The sequence below is a fragment of the Sturnira hondurensis genome, unplaced genomic scaffold (genome assembly GCF_014824575.4).
Source record: "Sturnira hondurensis isolate 20B ecotype Veracruz unplaced genomic scaffold, ASM1482457v3 Scaffold0014854, whole genome shotgun sequence".
Taxonomy (NCBI): Eukaryota; Metazoa; Chordata; class Mammalia; order Chiroptera; family Phyllostomidae; genus Sturnira; species Sturnira hondurensis.
This window is the reverse complement of record NW_028087485.1, coordinates 10745677-10760064: the sequence shown is the minus strand read 5'-3', so window position 1 is coordinate 10760064 and position 14388 is coordinate 10745677. Positions and strand designations below refer to the sequence as shown.

The window sequence follows — 14388 nt, the reverse complement described above, 5'->3', positions numbered from 1 at the left end:
CAACAGTTTACCTACATATTTATCATCTTCAATGGCACTATAAGCATACATCAGCCCTGGTTGGAGTAGCTCAATGGATTGAGTGCAGGCTGAGAAGCAAAGGGTCACCAGTTTGATTCCCAGTCAGGGTACGTTCCTGGGTTGTGGGCCAGGTCCCCAGTAGGGGTTGCACAAGAGGCAACCACATATTGATCTTTCTCTCCTTTTTCCTTTCCCCACTCTCTAAAAATAAACAAATAAAATCTTTTTTAAAATACGTCAAACTAGAATGCCATAGGCTAATTATTCTTTTTAAATGTTCAATTAATTATATATAGTGAACTTTAATTATCTTTGTGCTGATAACATTATTTCTCTTTCTAATTATTTTCATGAAATAATACTCCCAGTAGTAGAATGACTGAGTTTTATAGCTCTGCTATATTTGATTTGAATTTTCTAACATTTTTTATTTTTGCTAATTTAGTTGACAAGGTAATACCTTTATAATTTGTTTTAGATTTTTTAATTATTAGTATTTTCTCAAGTAATTTATTCTTTGAATATTTTCCTGTGTGATTGATCTGTTCTTAATTCTCGTTCACTTATTTGACAGAAATTGGATAGTGTCCTTATAGATTTGTATGAGCAACTTTCATATTTGGATAATGCTTTTTTTATATTTTCATCTCTGTTGCCAGTGTGTTTTTCCTTCTATTACTATGGGTTATTTGAAACCTAAGTAGGTAGAGGTATTTTTAATCTTTACAAAGAGATGCTTGGGCATCAACTAGTTTATTTGCATTTGAAGTGTAGAAATGAGAGATCCTGTGAGAAGTTTTGGCTCAGAGTGTGCATGGGATCCTCCCTGTGTGAGAGGAGGCAGTCCAAGGTGTAAGGAGGGGAGATGAGGACAAGGCTGACACCAGATCTATAAATAATCTAAGGTTTAGCTTTGTACTTTAAAATAAGAATTAGCTTACCTTTATTGTTTTCCCCAAGTTACTTATTTTTTGGCCATGAAGAGGAGACATTAGGATTTTTGGAGGAAATGTTACTGTTTTCAGCTCTCAGAAAGTGAAAAGTGCTGATATGGGTCAGTTCGGTCTCATTTTCTCATTTCTCTCAGAGTGAGATGACTGAATGAAAAGTCTGGATTTGCAATTTGTTTAACTAGTTATGGTATCTAGCTTCCTAAGTAAGAAAGTGGAATTCTAAATAGTGAAAGGTCCTGTATTCCTTTGTCATGGCACCATGCCTAGGACAGATTGACCACGTGAAAGATAGAGCTGGTAACCCAGCATGTCATTTTCCTCACCATTGAGCAAAATCTTTTTTTTTTCATCTCTGTTATACACTGCTATGCCTAGTCATTCTCATTGATCTCTACAGAGAGTTAGAGGCCCAGACTCTTAGAACTTTTTCTAAGGTCCTACTTTCTAGTGTTCTCTCTGGGCTATCAATTTTTATCTCTAAAATGAGAAAAGTACACCAAATAATCTCTAATGTCCCTAAAGTCCCAGGATTCTTTGTGTTCACAATCTCGTCACAGTTTAGAAATACTTTCAGAGGGATTCTACTCTTATATAAATGTCATTGCAGTTTATTTATAATGAAAATTTTGATGTTGGAATATTACAGAATGTAATTTAAAAAAGAAAATATAGCCCTGGCTAGTGTAGCTCAGTGGATTGAGTGGGGGGCCTGCGAACCAGAGGATTGCGGTTCGATTCCCAGTCAGGGCACATGCCTGGGTTGCAGGCAAGTTCCCAGCAGGGGACGCACAAGAGGCAACCACACATTGATATTTCTCTCCCTCTCTCCTTCCCTTCCCCTCTAAAGATAAATAAATAAATAATCTTTTCTTAAAAAGAAAATATACTCATTATTTGCTTCCATGCATGTTGAGGTAGTCTAACTTTTCAATTTCCCTTTGTCTTGCTATTGGCCAGTAAGGGCAATTTTCAGATGAACTGTGCTTCAACCTGGTTATATAATTTTGTAATCACCATTTAGTTCAAAGCAAATGATTCCAAGATTTTTGTGTCTTTTAAAATTTTTGATAATTCTTAAAAATGGATTAATATTGCCTGAGTTTCAAGTGAATATGTTCTACTTTGATTTAAAAATTTTTACTCATTAAAATAACTTACATTTCATATATTAATATATACATGAAGATGTATAAATATATCTCAGTTAAGCTTCACAACATTCCTGTGAGTTAGGCATGAGGATGTGGAATAACAGTCCTCAAAATCTATTCTTTCCACCTTCTGGTCAAGATGGCAGCATAACCCTGGCTGGTGTAGCTCAGTGGATTGAGCACGGGCTGTGAACCAAAGGGTCACAGTTTGATCTCCAGTTAGGGCACATGCCTGGGTTGTGGGCCCAGTCCCCAGTGGGGGCCATGTGGGAGGCAACCACACATTGATATTTCTCTCCCTGTCTTTCTCCTTCCCTTCCCCTCTCTCTAAAAATAAAGAAAAAGAAATAAAATATTTTTTAAAAGATGGCAGCATAGGTAAACGTGGTATTCACCTTCTTCCACAACCACATCAAAATTACATCTAAACTGCAGGACAACCATCATGCATAACCACATGAAGTGTGGCTGAATGGAAGTCCTACAACCAGGAAATTAAAGAAGAAGCCACATTGAGATTGTCAGGAGGGACAAACAGAAATAATGACAGAAAAGCTCCCTAACTTGCTGAAGGAAATAGACATACAATTCCAGGAAGTGCAGGGAGTCCCAAACAAGAGGAACACAAAGAGACTCACACCAAAACACATCATAATTAAAGTGCCAAAGGTTAAAGACAAAAAATCTTAAAAACAGCAAGAGAAAAGAAGCTAGTTACCTACAAGGGAGCTCCCATCAGACTTAATCCCATAAATCAGCTGATGTCTCAACAGAAGCTTTGCAGGCTGGAAGACATGGCAAGAAATACTCAAAGTGATGAAAAGCAAGGACCTATAGCCAAAATTACTGTACCCAGCAAAGCTATCATTTAGAATAGAAAGACAGACATAGAGCTTCCCAGACAAGAAACAGCAAAAGGAGTTTTTCACCACCAAACCAGTACTAAATGAAATGTAAAGGGTCTTCTTTGAGGAAAAGAAGGGAAAAAAGTAAAAATATGAATAATAAATGGCAATAAGTACATATATCAACAATTGAATCTAAAAACAAAAAAGCAGAACAGAAACAGACTCATAGATACAGAGGACATTTTGACATTTGCTGGATAGGGGGAGGTTTAGGGGCAATGGATGAAAAATGTGAAGGCATTAAGAAGTACAAATTGCCCTGGCTGGTGTGGCTCAGTGGATTGAGTGCAGGCCTGTGAACCAAAGGGTGTCTGGTTTAATTCCTAGTCAGGGCACATGCTTGGATTGTTGGCCAGGTCCCCTGTTGGGGGCACACAAGAGGCAACCACACATTGATGTTTCTTGCCCTCCCTTTTTTTCCTCTCCTCCTCTCTTCCTCTCTCTCTAGAAATAAATAAATAAAAACTTTAAAAAAAGAAGTACAAATTGGTGGTTACAGAATAGTTATGGGAATGTAAAGTAGAGCCTAGGGAATATAGTCAGTAATATTTAATTTTTTTTTTATTTTAGAGAGAGGGGAGGGAGAAAGAGAAGGACAGAAACATTAATATGTGAGAGAAATATCGGCTGGTCACCTTCCATATGCACCCCGACTGGGACTGAACCCACAAGTTGTGTGGGTTGAGTCAGATATGTGGCCTGACTAGGAATGGAACAGGAGACCTTTCAGTTTGCGGGACAACACCCTACCACCTGAGCCACAATAGCAGGACCTAATTAATAATATCTGATAACTATGTATGGTGTCAGATAGGTGAGATTTATCAGGATGATCACTTAGTAAGTTATTTAATGTCTAATCAATGGGGTGTACACCTGAAACTAATATAATAATGTATGTTAACTGTAATTGAAAAATTAAAAAATGTTTTCAAAAAGTATCTACTGTTGCCCTGGCCTGTACAGCTCAGTGAATTAACTACCACTCTGTGAACTAAAATGTCTCTAGTTTGATTCCCAGTCAGGGCATATGCCTGGGTTGCAGGCCAGGTCCCCAGTTGGGGCATGCAAGAGGCAACCAAATCTCTTACACATCGATGTTTCTCTCCCACTCTTTCTCCTTTCCTTTCTCTCTCTCTAAAAATAAATGCATAAAATCTTCTTTAAAAAAAAGAATTGACACTATTTAAAAAAATACTTTTTTTCATCTTCTGCTACTCTTTAAGAGGCAGCCCCTTTCATCTCTTTTAGCAGACTCTTGGCATTTACTTCTACATTTCTAATTAACAAGCTTATATTGCTACTTCTTGGTTTTTCAGTTTTAAGCATAATGTTTCACTCATTTGTTTTATCGCTGTGTTAATGTTTACAAGAATCAAGGTATAGTAGAACTGGATGAGACTTCAGATCCTCCAGTAACCCAAACTCAAAAAATGTCACAGGCCCAATAAGGAGCAGTGTGGACTGTGGCAAACGGGAAGGCTATGCCCAGCTAAAGTCATTCAATTCTGTTTTTAGCTCCATGTATCAGTCATTTGCAATATATGGACCATATTTGGATCCTGATTCATACAAACATGAAAGTTTATGAGAGTTATAGAAATTGAATAGTTGCAAATTGAGCCCTAACTAAAATTTTGATGCTAAAGCAATGTTACTCTTTTAGATGTGATGATAGTGAGGTTATGGTCATGGTCAAAATTATATGTGCAGGATCAGCTACAAAATAAGATGGAAGGGAGAGGGGATAATAAAAAAACAAGATGAGCTTTGAGTTGCTAATTATTGAAAATGGGTTTGGGGTACATGGAGATTCATTATACTAGCCTCTTTGCTTTTATATAATTTAGAAATTTTTTATAATAAATATTTTAAAAATTATGTAGTTCAGAACCTGGTCACCTTAGCATAGGAGAATTAGAATGAGAAGGAAAGAAATCCAGAATAGGCTAGAACAAAGGCACTTCTATTACCTGTATTGCTTAAAGATTGTCACCAGACTCTTAATAGTATATTCACTTAAATAGGTGTTTATTTGGTTTCTTTTTAAAAATTTCTTATTATATACAGTCATTTATCTAGTGTATTCTGTTAAATATTCATTTGTGTACTCATTAAATATTTATTTCTGTTTTTTTTAATTTATTTATTGAGAGAAAAACATTGTTTTGTTGTTCCACTTATTTATACATTTATTGTTGGCTTCTTGTAAGTGCCCTGACTGGAGATCGAACCAGTAACCTTGGCATTTTGGAACAAAGCTCCAACCAACTGAGCAGCCCTGTCGGCCCAGCCTTGACATTTTAGAGGAAAAGAAACTAAAGCACAGCGTGATTATGATTTGACCATGGCCACACAGCTTATTCGTGGGGAAAGCTAGAACTCAGGTCTCCTGATTCTATATCCCTTATTTCTTATGAGAAAATTGCCTAACTGACTTAAATAAGAAAAAAGGATTATGGTTTTGCCTGGCAGTTTTCTGTTTCTTAACCTTAGTTCTTTGTTTTTAAAATACTGGCTAGAGGTTTGGCTTCTCTCTTTTTATAAGGTGATAGGGATAAAAGATTCAGCTTTAAAGTGTGACAAAAATCCAGACCTAGGGATGGTTGTATTTCTTAGGATGATAAGGAATTGCAGAGCTTAGGCAAGTTATAAGCATACAACTTTAGATGAGGCAGGACTGGAGAAATGAACCCCTTGGTTCTCTTTGATCAGCAAGTGAGATTTCATTCCCACTGAAAACTATTTCTGTGTGTGAACTTTAATTTTTTAAAAAAATGGGTTGTTGGGGTTTTTTTTGACTCCAAAGCACTAAGCCAGTAGCATAGATATACAGACTTGCCAACTGTGGTGAATGTGTTGCTAAGTAGCTGTGACAGAGCCTTGATAAAATGATTTGCTGTAGAGCTGTGACTACATTTTGCTACCAGGTTAAGTTGGGGAGTAGGGATTTGGGCAGATTTTTAAAATATATGTTTTATTTACATGTTTAATTTAAAAGCCTAATAAACTTGAGCTGACTTTCAGAGAGTTACTGCTGTACTCGCAGGATGCACATAGTAAACATCAGTTGAAGGAAGAGGATTTATAGAAAGCACCAGAAGAAAGTAGAAAAAGTCTTGTAGATAGATGTTAATAGTCTTTTCCCCATACCAGCTTATTCTCCTAGTTTTACCTTCCTACCCTGCACCTGTTTGTTTATATATTTTCTAAGACCAAAAAGAGGCAGGAGGGAAGGAAATGATCTTACACAATTCCTTTCAGCAGAGAATTTGAGTTCTTTTAGACTTCAGTTCAATAACCCTTTTAAAGCACAACCTGTTTTTCCAAAGAACCAGTCGCTTGTCAAGTGTCATAGAACTTAGGCTTTTGTGTGTTTTTCTTCCTCCCCGGTGTCAAAAATTATGCAAAATACCATTTTGAAATTGATACAGATACCTGGAATGAAAGAGTTGGAACTAGCAATTTTTAGAATACGTTCTAGATATTGACTAGTAAAGGTTTTGCCCTTACCTCTGCCTAGGAACTGTTCTAGACTAGAAGATGGATAGATTCCATACCAGAGTCTTCATTCTTTATTTTTTAAGATTTTTCTCTCTTTAGAGGGTAAGAGAAGGAGAGACAGAGAAATATCAATGTATGGTTGCCTCTCTTGCGTCCCCTGCTGCGAGCTGCCTGCAACCAGGCATGTACCCTGACTGGGAATTGAACTGTGATTCTTTGGTTCACAGGCCTGCAGTCAATCCATTGAGCTACACAAGCCAGGGCTTCATTCTTATTTAAAAAACAAATAAATGGAAAATTAAAGCTATTGGCTATCTCTATATTTTATTTATAGATCCAGCCACACTATTTAGTATATTATATAATGGCATGGATTCTATTTTTAGGAAAGTGTCTCTTAAGCTAGAATATATATTCCTTGTATTTAGGGGCCATGCCTTTTACGTCTTTCAGCACTTAATAAACACTGACTTGTATATTTAGTAGGTTTTTTGTTTGGCCTGATTTTATTGGTTTTATTCAATATAGGACAAGGTAATATTATTCTGTGTCAGGAACTTTACATATATCATCTTATTTAATTCTTCCAAGAATATTTCAACACAATATGATCCTTATTTCATAGAAGAGGAAACTAAGGTTTCAAAAAGTTAAGAACTTATGTAAGGTCTCATACTTAAGTGGTGAACTGAGATTCTAAACCTAGGCCTGTTTCACTGATGATAGCTCATGCTCTTACCTCCATGTCATGCTCCCCTTAGAGCTTTGGAATCATTGCTAGAAGTCTTTTTATTTATTTACTTATTTATTTTTACAGAGAGGGGAAGGGAGGGAGAAAGACAGGGAGGGAAACATCGGTGTGTGGTTGCTTCTTGCGTACCCTGTACTGGGAGCCTGGCCTACAACCCAGGCATATGCCCTGACTGGGAATTGAACTGGCACTCAGCCTACTGAGTTCTCAGGCCAGCACTCAGCCTACTGAGCCACACCAGCCAAGGCTAGAAGGCTAGAAGTCTTTTTTTTTTTTAATATATTTTATTGATTATACCATTACAGTTGTTCTATTCCCCCCCTTCAATCCCCTCCACCCACACCCTCCCTCCCCCACCATTCTCCCCCCCTTAGTTTATAACCATGTGTCTCAAGTTCTTTGGATTCTATATTTCCCCCACTATTCTCGCCCTCCCCCCTATCTATTTTCTGCCTACCATCTATGCTATTTTCTGTGCCTTCTCCCCTCTTCTCCCCCTCCCACCCCCCTGTTTCTAACCCTCCATGTGTTCTTCATTTCTATGGTTCCACTCCTGATCTAGCTGTCTTCTTGGTTTGCTTTTGTTTTAGGTGTGGTTGTTAATAACTGTGTGTTTGCTGTCCTTTCACTGTTCATATTTTTCATCTTCTTTTTCTTATATAAGTCCCTTTAGCATTTCATATAATAAGGGCTTGGTGATGATGAACTCCTTGAACTTGACCTTATCTGAGAAGCACTTTATCTGTCCTTCCATTCTAAATGAAAGTTTTGCTGGATAAAGCAATCTTGGCTGTAGGTCTTTGGATTTCATGACTTGGAATACTTCTTTCCAGCCCCTTCTTGCCTGTAAGGTCTCTTTTGAGAAATCCACTGACAGTCTGATGGGTACTCCTTTGTAGGTGACTGTCCCCTTATCTCTTGCTGCTTCTAGGATTCTCTCCTTCATTTTGGTTTTGGCTAATGTAATTATGATGTGCCTTTAGCACCGGTGAGGGCCGTGGCGGCAGGCGGCGGACAGGACGCCAGAGTCCCTCTTTGACCCCGCCCCCACATACAGCGTCACAACCCAGAGACTTAGTTGCCCTTCAGCACCGGTGAGGGCCGTGGCAGAAGGCTAGAAGTCTTGACGAACTATTTTCAGCCTCTTTTTTGGTAAACATGGAACTCACTTATTTTGTTGTTCTAAAAGATCCTTACATGTTTACATCAGCATTATGGACTTCTCATCTGAGAGCCTCAACTAATAGGGGATATTATAGCATAGTAGTTAAGAGTATGGATTCTAGAGTCACACTCTAGAGCTGGACTTAAATACTGTCCTCACCTTTGTGACCTTCAGTAGATTACTTAATCTTTATGAACCTCAGCTGCCTTATCTGTAAAATGAAAACATTATGGAATACTACCATAAGAGAGCAATAAGGAAGAATAAACTATTGATACACATAAGAGCTTAGATGAATCTCAAAGTCATTATGCCAAGTGAATGATTTCATTATTTGGCATCTGGAAAGGCAAAACTATGGAGACAAGGAACATATTATGTTTGCCAGAGATTAGAGGTGGGGACAAGGTGTGCTACAAAAAAGAGCAATTGAGGGAATGTTTGAATTGATAGAACTGTTCTGTATCCTCATAGTGGTGGTGGTTACATGACTTTATTTATATGTTAAAACTAATAACAAAGTACACCAAAAAAGAAGGAAGTCAATTTATTGTATGTTCACTTTAGAAAATAAATTAAGAGTAAAAAAATGGGGAAAATGGAGATAGTAATAAAACCTTTATTATAAGATCACTGTACCTGGCTGGTGTAGCTCAGTGGATTGGGCGCGGGCCTGTGAACCACATGATCGCGGTTCGATTCCCAGTCAGGGCACATTCCTGGGTTGCAGGCCAATTCCCAGCGGGGACTCACGAGAGGCAACCATACATTGATATTTCTCTCCTTCTCTCCTTCCCTTCCCCTCTAAGGATAGATAAATAAAATCTTAAAATAAATAAAATATTTTAAAAAAAGATCATTGTGAAAATTATAAATAAGATAATGTATCTAAAGTGTTTATCACAGTACCTGATATGTAGTGTATGACTAAATGACTGTTTTATTGTTATTTTTATAATTAAAAGTATGATACTAAATTTAGTGACATTCATTGAAAGGACAATGGAATAAACTGTTATACCATCTGCATAGGTACAGTTAGTGTACAGTGAGGACAATGAGTAACCATGAGTCAGATGGAGTATGTGATTTCACATGACTCAGCAAGGGACTTGAGGACTTCTGGAAGGCAGGGGACAATTAGGTCTAGTGTTTCTGGAGTGTGTTGCAGCTGGCTTCTTTTTGGGCTGTGCGTACAGTTCCCTTGATATTATTCTTCAACAAAATAGCTTTGGTTTTGGAAGCCATAGCTCCTTTCTCTGGCTTCACATCTGATCTGAAATTTTGATTGAGCAAACTGATCAAAGAAGGAGCTGGAAGTGGTTCTCATACTTGGAAGATGATAATTGGTTTGTATAACAGCTGTGGCTTCCAGAAACATTTCCTCCCACCAGCCAGTCTCTGGATTAGACACTGACAGTAGCAGGGCAAGCATTATTCAAGAGCTAAAGGGGAAAAAAAGTTAAAGTCAAAGTGGCATTGTAGTTGTGCTACAGTGAAAAAGAGGCTCTAAAGTGAATCCTTGACCTTGCCGTCATGTAAGTTGGTTGTCTTGTACAAGTGCTGAGACCCTGAATCAAAACAAGTTGCATTGATAGTAAAAAGGATTCTGACCTCACAGTCCCTGTTACAGTAGTTACTTACTAGTCTTACTAGCACTTGCTGGTCTGTGAATTATATAAATTTTAACTAATGACACTGGAATTCAGGAAAGAGGAAAAATGGGGTTCTTGGTATAGAACTTTGGTTTAGGAATGACTTACCTTTTTCCTAACTTCTTTACAGCATGGACACTAAATTTCAAGCAAAGTTTTATCATTTGATTTGTTTCTTTCATAGTTTGTCTTTCTTATATATATATATGTGGCTAAGTCATTGATTGCTATAAGGAACATTACTTTTTTCTAGATTGTGAGGAGTCAATGCCAGTGTGACTAGTCTGTTGATTTGCTTTGCTTTGGGTTTTGGTTTTTAGTTTCCTGGGAGTTATGGTGAGTGGTTAGTTAGAACAGTGGTTTAAAATATAAGAGGACTTCCGGCCAAGATGGAGGCATAGGAAGACACACTGTGCCTCCTCACACAACCAAAAGAAGGACAATAAGAATTTAGAAACAAAAAAACAACTAGCACTGACAGAAAACTGAACTGTGTGGAAGTCCGACAACCAAGGAGTTAAAAGAGACACATTCATCCAGACCGGTGGAAGAGGTGGAGTCGGGTGGCCTGGCAGAGAGGGGTCTCAGCAAAAAAATCAGCAGCTGGCAAACCCCGGGCATGGGGTTGCAGTGGGTGGACCCAGCAAGGCAGTGAATTGTGGAGGGGCGAGGTACACAAGGCGGCTGTTGGACCAGATAATCCCACATTTGCATGCAGATAAACCAGGCGAAACTGAGTAGCAGGACAGACCGAACAACCCAGGGTCCCAGTGTGGGGAAGTAAAACCTCAAACCTCTGATTGAAAACACCTGTGGGGATTGAGGCAGCAGGAGAAACTCCCAGCCTCACAGGAGAATTCATTGGAGAGATCCATAGGGTCCTAAATATACACAAGCCTACCCACATGGAAATCAGCATCAGAAGGGCCCACTTTGCTTGGGGGAAGAGGTGGAGGGGACTGAAATCCAGCAGAGAGTGGAGCAAATGCCATTGTTCCCTCTTGGACCCTGCCCCCACATACAGTGTCACAACCCAGTGACTGGGTTGCCCCTCCTTGGTGAACACCTAAGGCTCTGCCCCTCACTACATAACAGGTGCATCAAGACAAAAAAAAAAAGGGCCAAACGAAAGAACAGATAAAAGCCCCAGAACAAATACAACTAAGCGTCAAAGAGATAGCCAACCTATCAGATGCACAGGTCAAAACTCTGGTAATCAGGGTGCTCACAGAATTGGTTGAGTTTGGTCACAAAATAGAGGAAAAAATGAAGGCTATGCTAACTGAAATAAAGGAAAATGTAGGGAATCAATAGTGATAGGAAAGGAAACTGGAGCTCAAATTAATGGAGTAGACCAGAAAGAAGAAAGAAACAACCAAATAGAAAAGAATGAAGAAACAAGAATTTAAAAAAATGAGGAGAGGTATAGGAACCTCCAGGACATCTTTAAACGTTTCAACATCCAAATTATAGGGATACTAGAAGGGGAAGAGGAAGAGCAACAAGTGGAAAACTTATTTGAACAACTAATAAAGGAAAATTTCCCAATCTGGCAAAGGAAACAGACTTCCAGGAAGTCCAGGAAGCTCAGAGAGTCCCAAAGAAGTTGAACCCAAGGAGGAACACACCAAGGCACATCATCGTTACATTAGCCAAGATTAAAATGAAGGAGAGAATTCTAGAAACAGCAAGAGATAAGGGGACAGTCACCTACAAAAGAGTGCCCATCAGACTGTCAGCAGATTTCTCAAAAGAGACCTTACAGGCAAGAAGGGGCTGGAAAGAAGTATTCCAAGTCATGAAAGGCAAGTACCTAGATCCAAGATTGCTCTATCCAGCAAAGCTTTCATTTAGAATGAAAGGGCAGATAAAGTGCTTCTCAGATAAGGTCAAGTTAAAGGAGTTCATCATCCAAGCTCTTATTGTATGAAATGTTAAAGGGACTTATCTAAGAAGAAGAAGATAAAAAATATGTACAGTAAAATGACAGCAAACTCACAATTATTAATGACCATACCTAAAACAGAAACAAAAACAAACCAAGCAAACAACTAGAACAGGAACAGAACCGCAGAAATAGAGATCACATGGAAGGTTACCAACAAACGGGTGGGAGGAAGAGAGAGGGGGGAAAGGTACAGAGAACAAATAGCATAGATGGTAGGTAGAAAATAGGCAGGGGGAGGGCAAGAATAGTATGGGAAAATGTAGAAGCTAAAGAACTTATAAGTATGACACATGGATATGAACTGAAGGTGGGGAATGTGAGTGGGAGAGGGTATGTAGGGTGGAGGGGAGTGAAGGGGGAAAATGGGACAACTGTAATAGCATAATCAATAAAATATATTTAAAAATAAAATATAAGAAGATCAGCAGTTTTAAAAATCATCATGATTAGGTGCACATTTCTGAATATACTAAAAAATTTAATTATGTTTTTTAAAGGGATCAATGGTACGTGAATTATAAAGGGATATGGTACGTGAATTATATCTTAATGAAGTTGTTATCAAAAACAGCATACCAAAAAAATCATTATACTGATCTGTGCCCTCTTAATGGAAAGATTTGACTGAGAACTTCTTAAAATTTGGACTTAGAACTTCTTAAAACTTCTACCTGCTGGGTAGCTCAGTTGGTTAGAGCATCATCCCAATGTGCCAAGGTTGCGGGTTCAGTCCCCAGTCAGGGCATATACAAGAATGAACAAATCAATGTATAAATAAGTAGAACAACAAATCCATATCACTCTCTATCTCCCTCCCTCCCTTCCTTTCCTCCTCTCCCTTTCTCCCTTCCTCCCCCTTCCACTCCCTCTAAAAAAAAAAATCATTAGGAAGGAACTTTTCAAAATGGGACTGTTTTCAAAATGGGACTAAAGTCTTAATCAGTGTTCTGAGATCATCTCAAATGATGGATTATGGAATGCTAAATGACTTTTCTGAAAAGCTCTTCAACTTTGTCTACTAAGGAAATAACCATTCAGGTCATCGTGGCATAGACATTGGTAATTTTGTAAGGGTCTAGGAGTATAAGGAATATTATTTAGTCTAAAATACTAATTCTGAGCCGGGTGATTTTGCCTCCCAAGGGAAATCTGACAATATCTTGAGGCATTTTTGGTTGTCAACACTGGGGAGAGAGGTGTGCTACTGTTATATAACAGAGAGAGGTCAGGTGGAATGCTGCTAAACATCCCGCAGTGCACAGAATATTATCTGGCTCAAACTATTATTAGTGCCAAGGCTGAAAAACCCTGGTATAAAACTTACACTTATGTTTTCTTCTAAGAGTTTTGTAGTTTGAGCTCTTACATTTAATTTAGGTCTTTGATCCATTTTGAGTTAATTTTTGTATATAGTGTGAGGTAGGGGTCCAGCTTCATTGTTTTGTATGTGGATATCTTGTAAAAAAGACTATCCTGTATTTATAGAATGGTCTTCACATGTTTGTCAAAATCAATTGGCCATATATGACTCGTGTAAAATGACTTTGATATCTATCATGTTTTTGCTAGAAAATCCTTATGCAGCCTTCCTAAAGTCATAGATAATCTTGATGACTCCGTTCTGCTTCAGCTGTCTGATTTAACCCAGGGTGTTGCCATACAGATGCTGCTATACCTGAATGAGAACAGGTTAAGGATTATGGTGTCTCTAAGCTTCCTCCTCTGATATATTCAGGCAACTCATACTGTACAGTTGCAGGGTTCCCCAGGTTAAGGTGTAACATTAAAATTGGGAAGAGCACTAATGATCATTTGACCTAATTCTCTATCACGTACTCTGAATTCTGTCTAACATTTTTTTAAAGATTTTATTCATTCACTTTTATTTATTTATTTATTTATTTATTTATTTATTTATGTTTAAATATGGAACACTTCATGAATTTGCGTGTTATCCTTGCGCAGGGGCCATGCTAATCTTCTCTGTATCGTTCCAGTTTTAGTGTAATGCTGCCAGAGCAAGCACTATTCATTCATTTTTAGAGACCAGAAGCAGGGGAGAAAGAGAGGGAGAGAAACATTGATGTGCGAGAGATACATCAATCAGTTGCTCTATCACATGCCCCCAACCAGAGACCTGGCCTGCAACCCTGGCATGTGCCCTGGTTGGGAATTGAACTAGTGACCTTTCAGTTTTCAGGCCAGCACTCAGTCTGTTGAGCCACACAAGCCAGGGCTGTCTAACATTATTATTGTTTATGACACATTTTTATATACAAGGCAAGTACCCTCTCAGTACCTAGCTGTTTCAAAATTTTTTTAGCTATTCTTA

The 14388-nt window shown here is 38.3% G+C and overlaps 1 protein-coding gene and 1 non-coding gene across 8 annotated transcripts in view; one reads left to right on the top strand and one right to left on the bottom strand.

Moving 5' to 3' along the window:
* Positions 1 to 14388, top strand: part of GBF1 (golgi brefeldin A resistant guanine nucleotide exchange factor 1) — a 132375-nt gene that overhangs the window by 47183 nt on the left and 70804 nt on the right. The window lies entirely within an intron of this gene.
* On the bottom strand, positions 13977 to 14081 carry LOC118999552 (U6 spliceosomal RNA). Its single transcript, XR_005069132.1, has one exon. It is a non-coding gene; the product is annotated as a U6 spliceosomal RNA (small nuclear RNA).